The 6,694-nt window shown below is 39.5% G+C and overlaps 1 protein-coding gene across 1 annotated transcript in view; it reads left to right on the top strand.

The window, feature by feature from the left end:
* The first annotated feature begins 492 nt into the window (after positions 1 to 492).
* The window catches only part of IL20RB (interleukin 20 receptor subunit beta), a 229,340-nt gene continuing 223,138 nt past the window's right edge, over positions 493 to 6,694 (top strand). Inside the window, exon 1 of the mRNA XM_085634332.1 lies at positions 493 to 898. The gene's annotated coding sequence lies outside the window, so the exon portion shown is untranslated. The remainder of the gene's footprint in view (positions 899 to 6,694) is intronic.

Genomic DNA, 6,694 nt, shown 5'->3' with positions numbered 1-6,694 from the left:
AATGCTCTTTATAGACAGTGCTCAATGCGAATGGCTAAACGATGGATACAAGCTGGCAATTTGTTGACACTACGCGCATTTCGGCTGAGCCTTCGTCAGAATCGGTCGCAGTAAACAGTGGATGGGACACAAAACAACATAAGAATGAAATAGTTTAGAGTTAATATATATAGCCAACATATCGCTTTAACTAATGAAAACTGCCATAATGAATTAGAGAAACAGGAGTCTGTGTTACTTAACACTAAGAACTGCAACACTAATTAGATATAAATGTTAATCATGAGCAGAGTCCAATGAATGCTTTGAACATGCACGCTGAAAAAGCTGGATAATATGAATAATCACAATGCCCAACGTGAAATGTGATTTAGCTGTATATAAAAACTGCAGATCCCACAATGCCTCATCATGGATGGACTGGCAATCATGTATTTAAATGAGAAAGTGAAAAGGGACAATGTGTAAGACCGTGATGGTTGAAACGCATAGGAGGAGGAGAGAGAGGGATTGAACTAAATAAACGCATGAAATCCCAAAGAGAGTGCTGCAAACGTTTTAATTGGTGATTAATAGTTTAGCAAGGTTGGCCCTACCTTGCCGTAAGCACCAGCTGTTTAGTGCACCCCCCGTCGAAGGACCGTGTTGGTTAACTGTATTTACACACTGGGGAGTGCGAAGCATTTGCTGTCTGGCTGTTAATTGGAACGACATTGAAACCTGCTGTTGCCGCAGATACAGCTGCCTGGAGTGAAACTCGGCCTGAACCTATTACAATTAAGATCGAAGATTCAGCAGCCACGTAATCGGACAGACTGATGAACAAACCCTCGAGACGCCGGGGTAGAGCGTTGGTGTGTGGGGTCAGAGGACGCCACAACGACCGGGAGACTCCCAGGTAAGAGCGTGAAGAAAATCTTGCGAGGTGTTTTATGCTGCAGCGAGTGAAACCGCATCTAGCGTAACAAACGCTGACAGCGGAAAATGACAAATTGAATCTATCACTGCCTGAGAGGGATTCATAAAGATTATAATCATAGAATTATCCGTCACATATTTTCTCTCAAACTCTGTCCCATAACGACCATCTGAGCAGGAACATATCAGATTTTATGTGAGATAAAATAATTGAGCTACTTATAGATACTCTGAGATAACAACATGGAAGAAAGAGCTGCCAGACGAATGCAGAAGGCCGAAAAGATGTTTAAAAAAGCCGACAAAGCAACTAGCTCTAGAACTGAGGGTACAAGATCTGGTAACACAGCAAACAGAACATTGAAACAAATGTTTGTTCAATTAGAAAGATTACTACGTAAGGAGATAACCAAAAGCTGGGAAATTATAATCCTTGAAAAGTACATAGAAATTGGAAGAGTACCAAGAGGGCTGCAAATATTTACACTACCCAACCATCCAGACACTAAGCCTGAGATGTTAGAGGAGTGGGGCAAGAACAACATGGAATGCTCACGCAACATGATGCTAATTATTGTGAAATATGCAAAAAAAGACATTGAGGAATTACATCAAAATATAGCAGAATTAGTCACAAACTCAAGCATCAAAACAAGAGGAGAAATCAAAGAAACTACGAACAGAAATGGAAAGAAACTTGGATAAACATGAAAATTAAGTGGAAGAGCGCAAAGAACGCAAATTCAGAAGGGATGAGCGTGAGTATGAATGTGGTGCGATACTCACTTTTGCCAAACTGTTTGATGTCCCTAAACAGCAAGTGCAAACAAAGAAACATGTAGCACAGGAATCTCCCAACACCACGCAAAGTGATCCGACACTGATTTTAGTGAAGGGGAAGGAGAAGTGACATCTGTCTATCACACGTCTTTTTTAGAGGAGATGTAGTTATTGTACGAAGATCAAAAAACACTGAGAGAAAGGGGACGAGGATGTGGAAACGGATATGGAAGGGAAAGAGGAAGAGGACTTACAGGGAGCAGAGAAAACGACGCAAGACAAGAAGAGGCTCCGGAAAGAACAAAGGGCTACCACCTACGCAACCGCACAATAAAGAAATAAGACGTGCTGAAGAGGAAGTGGAACCTGATTTAATCATCAATTTATCTAAACATGTACCATCAGACACAGAACAAAGTCTTCTAAAGAAAGGTCTCTCCTTCTGTCCAGAAAGACACTACGACCACGTAGAAATGAGGATAGACATTTATAAATATATACGCAAGCTCAAATTAACAAAACTTTTCAGCAAGCACAAATCCAACAATACTTTAGAAAGTGGAAGTGGAGAAACAATAAATGTAGAACAGGCATATGAACACACAATTGCAGATGTGAACAACTTGAGAGCTGCCTATGGACTAGCAAATTACATCGATGAGGCAGAAATAACAGATCCCCAAATCTTGGAAGAAATGGGGATCAACACGGACAAACATCTTAATACTAAATTTAAAAACAAGTCAAAATGTTGCCTGATTCTTCATCCGGGTAATCGGGTAGACACCTTTCATGATCTAGTTGTGGCAGAGCTAGATGTGATGGAGAATATTAAAAATGGCCAGAGAAAAGAGAATCTAACAATAGAGGAATGCAAAGCTTTGGAGTCCCTAATTAACAACAACAGAATAGAGATCAAGCCTGCAGATAAAGGTGGCAATATAGTGATAATGGAAAAGAAGGACTATATTGAAGAAGTGATGCGTCATTTAAACGATAGCACCAATCACAAAGTACTAAAACAAAATCCAATTAATGAGTTGGTAATGGAGCTGATTAACAAACTCAGGGACTGGCGGGAGAAGGGACTGTTGAGTGATAAAGAAACCACATTTCTAATAAATGAGAATCCGGTTATACAGACGATATATTTCTTGCCGCAAGTGTATAAGACATTATTTAAACCACCAGGCCGCCCCATAATATCGAGTTGCAGAGCACTCTATGAGAACCTAGTGGCATACGGGGATCACTTCCTGGCGCCAATAGTGCCAACCTTAATTTGTATATTAAAGACACTGGTGATTTCCTTAGGATATTAATGGAAACGAGTTGGCAGGTTGTTTCTCTCTATACATCAATAAGCTATGAAATAGGTCTACAGGTTGTGGTGTACATCTTGAAACAGAGACCTATTGGAGAATTAAAACATACAAAAATGCTAATGGATATGATCGAGCTATGCCTAAAAAACGTCTTCATGTTTAATAAAACATGGTACTCCCAGAGTTGCGGGACCGCCATGGGAGTTTCCTTTTCTCCAGGCTATGCCGACCTCATGATGGGATGGTGGGGAAAAACCATAGCTTGGAGAGAAGAGAATGATTCATACACAGCCAGAGTGGCACTCTGGCTGCATTACAGCGATGATTTATTCCTTCTTTGGAAAGGTAATGAAGCAGAATTTTTGGAATATCTAGATATTCTCAACAATAATGATGCAGGTCTCAAGTTCACCCACAACATCAATACCAAGGAGATAGACTTTCTAGACACAAAGGTGTATGTGACGGCCAACAAAATACATACCACAGTCTTCAGAAAAAGCACAGCTACAAACAGTGTGCTTCATGGCTCGAGCTTTCATCCGCACTCCCTAAAGAACAGTATACCTTATGGTGAGTTTATTAGGATGAAAAGAAACTGCTCAGACGCGAAAGAAATGGAGTTGAAATTCAAAGATACCATACAGCGCTTCCTCAAGAGAGGGTATAGATTCAAGGACATCCAACGTGGAGAAGCCAAAGCAAGATCATAACTAGGGCAAATACCCTAATAAATAACAAGAGACAAAAGAATAGTAATGCACAATCTCAAGGCAATACAACCTGATTGATTCTAACATTTAGTAAAGACAGCTTCCAAATACAGAGAATATTGACCAAATACTGGAATGTTCTGAGAAAGGATCCAGACATTGGAGCTAAGCTATGTGAACGTCCACTAATATCCTACAGAAAAGCACCATCACTATCAGATACATTGGTGAACAGCCATTTTGTAGTAAGAAAACCAGACACTTGGCTACATACCTTGCAAAAGGAATTTGGAAAATGTTACAGCTGCAAGGCATGCAAAATAGGCAAGAATCTGAAGACCATCACTGATCCTCGTGGGAAACCGTTCAACATCGATGAGACGATTACATGCAAATCTCCATATGTGGTGTATTTAATTGAGTGCTTCTGTGGGAAGAGATACATAGGCAGCACTACATGCCCATTGAAAAAGCGAATTCTGGAGCATGTAAGAGCGACTCAAAATAAAGATACGACATATGCAATTGCTAAACACATGTTAACGCATGAAGGAAAAACATAGTTGGATATAAATTACTCAGGCCTAGCTACAGTACCACCACATGAGAGGGGAAGTAACAGGACGTAAAAATTGAGACGCTTAGAGTCGAAACATATAAGATTTAAGACAAAGTTCCACTGGGTCTCAACGGTGACGAAGAAATGTATATTCATCGTGTTCTAACAATCTTAGCAGGAGTAACCTGTCCATTGTTTTACAAAAGAGAAATTATATGTCCCATGAGAACCCTGTTTGCTTTAAGAGTAACGCTTGCTGTTGTAATAAGAAATTGTGATCAAAATACTGTCAGCAAATAATACTGAAAGTTGGTAACATTGTGTTTTGAAAAATGTAAACTGCGCGCATTAATAGGCTTGAATCAGGTACTACACCTAGGACATGACAAAGGGTCACTCAGCCATTACCTACTGCTCTATAGTTTGTACGTTTGGACACTAAGTCCAGCAATATCTCATGCAGTGCTTAACCTGTGGATAGCCAACATATCGCATTAACTAATGAAAACTGTCATAATGAATTAGAGAAACAGGGGTCTATGTTACTTAACACTAAGAACTGCGATACTAATTATATATGAATGTTAATCATTAGCAGAGTCCAATGAATGCTTTGATAGCCATATCCTTGCGAAAGAACATGCACGCTGATAAAAGCTGGATAATCTGAATAATCACAATGACCAACGTGAAATGTGATTTAGCTGTATATAAAAACTACAGATTCCACAATGACTCATCATGGGTGGAGTGGCAATCATGAATTTAAATAAGAAAGTGAAAAGGGACAATGTGTACTACCGTGATCAAGACCGTGATGGTTGAAACGCGTAGGAGGAGGAGAGAGATGGATTGAACTAAATAAATGCATGAAATCCCAAGAAGAGTGCTGCGAACTTTTTAATTGGTCATTAATGGTGTATATATATATATTCACTGAAAAAAACATAGGTTTCACACACGTTATAGTTAGGAATTAGCATTTAAAAAACCTTGCAAATTCACTTAAAAAACCATAGGTTTCACACATGTTATAGTTAGCTGGGCATTTCCCTCGTAAAAAACCAATGAAATTCCCCCGTTATAGTTAGTGCAGGCAACTATAACTCACGCGACCGCAATCCTCTGCTGATGACGTCAGATATTACATCACTGTATTTAGACACTTATTTACCCATGTCTTCTTCCATTCATCTTTAGCTATACATATATTAATTTTTTTTTTTTTTTCAGAAAGACGCATATGTCATCAGTGATGTAATATCTGACGTCATCAGCAGAGGATTGCGGTCGCGTGAGTTATAGTTGCCTGCACTAACTATAACGGGGGAATTTCATTGTTTTTTTTACTAGGGAAATGCCCAGCTAACTATAACATGTGTGAAACCTATGGTTTTTTAAGTGAATTTGCAAGGTTTTTTAAATGCTAATTCCTAACTATAACGTGTGTGAAACCTATGGTTTTTTCAGTGAATTTGTACGGTTTTTTAAATGCTAAGTTATGTATTTATTAATATATTTTTTTAAACAAAACTTTTTCAAGGTGCGCGCACCCAGCGCGCACGCTGCGCGCGTACAGATATATATATTGATTTAAATGCTATTTTCTCTGGAAATACTGAACAGATTTACACCAAACCTGCAAAAGGCACTTCATGGACCTTATGGCTATCTCTCTGCCAAATTTCACGTAATTCTGTTCAGCCGTTCGGGCTGTAGCTGCGACTAAAGTCCCTATGGAAAAATGCATGGGGAAAACGCGTTTTGGGACCCCCCCTTTTTCTCGGTCCCCGCTCGACGAATCACCCCGAGACTTTCAGGGTAGGAGCGGAGCGGAGAGCCCCATTAGTTTTGAAAATTTCGCGAGGATTCGTCAATCGGCGCCAAAGTTATTCAAAATAGAATTTGGAGATTTCCTACGGAAACTCGGTCCTAACTATAACTATCTACTGGCAACCGCAAGTAGATAATATATATATATATATATATATATAGATATATATATATATATAGATATATATATACACACAAATAAACACACCATCCAGCTCCCAAAGACATATATATATCTTCCACAGTACCAGGCCCGTTGGTTACATCTTTCTGGCCACAAAAATAGCTTTAGTTGCATACACCGTCGGGTTGCTACGCAATATGTGAGACCATTTCAATATGGCGTCTCACAATTAGTCCTCTTTCTATTTTTTTGGATTCACTCGCCTCACTTGGACGTCCAGTTTCAACTACTTCCTGATCAGGGTCTTTTTAAATATTCTCAATGGAAGCAGCGCATTACCGCAGGATAAGCGAGGGACCTAGGCAGACTCTGTAAGCATCGAGATAGGTGAGTACTATCTTTATCATAGGGAGACCTTCACCCCTAACAACTATAATGCTTT

This window comes from Triturus cristatus, chromosome 11 (assembly GCF_964204655.1).
Source record: "Triturus cristatus chromosome 11, aTriCri1.1, whole genome shotgun sequence".
Classification (NCBI taxonomy): domain Eukaryota; kingdom Metazoa; phylum Chordata; class Amphibia; order Caudata; family Salamandridae; genus Triturus; species Triturus cristatus.
The sequence above is the reverse complement of the archived record's forward strand: the minus strand, read 5'-3'. Positions and strand labels throughout refer to the sequence as shown.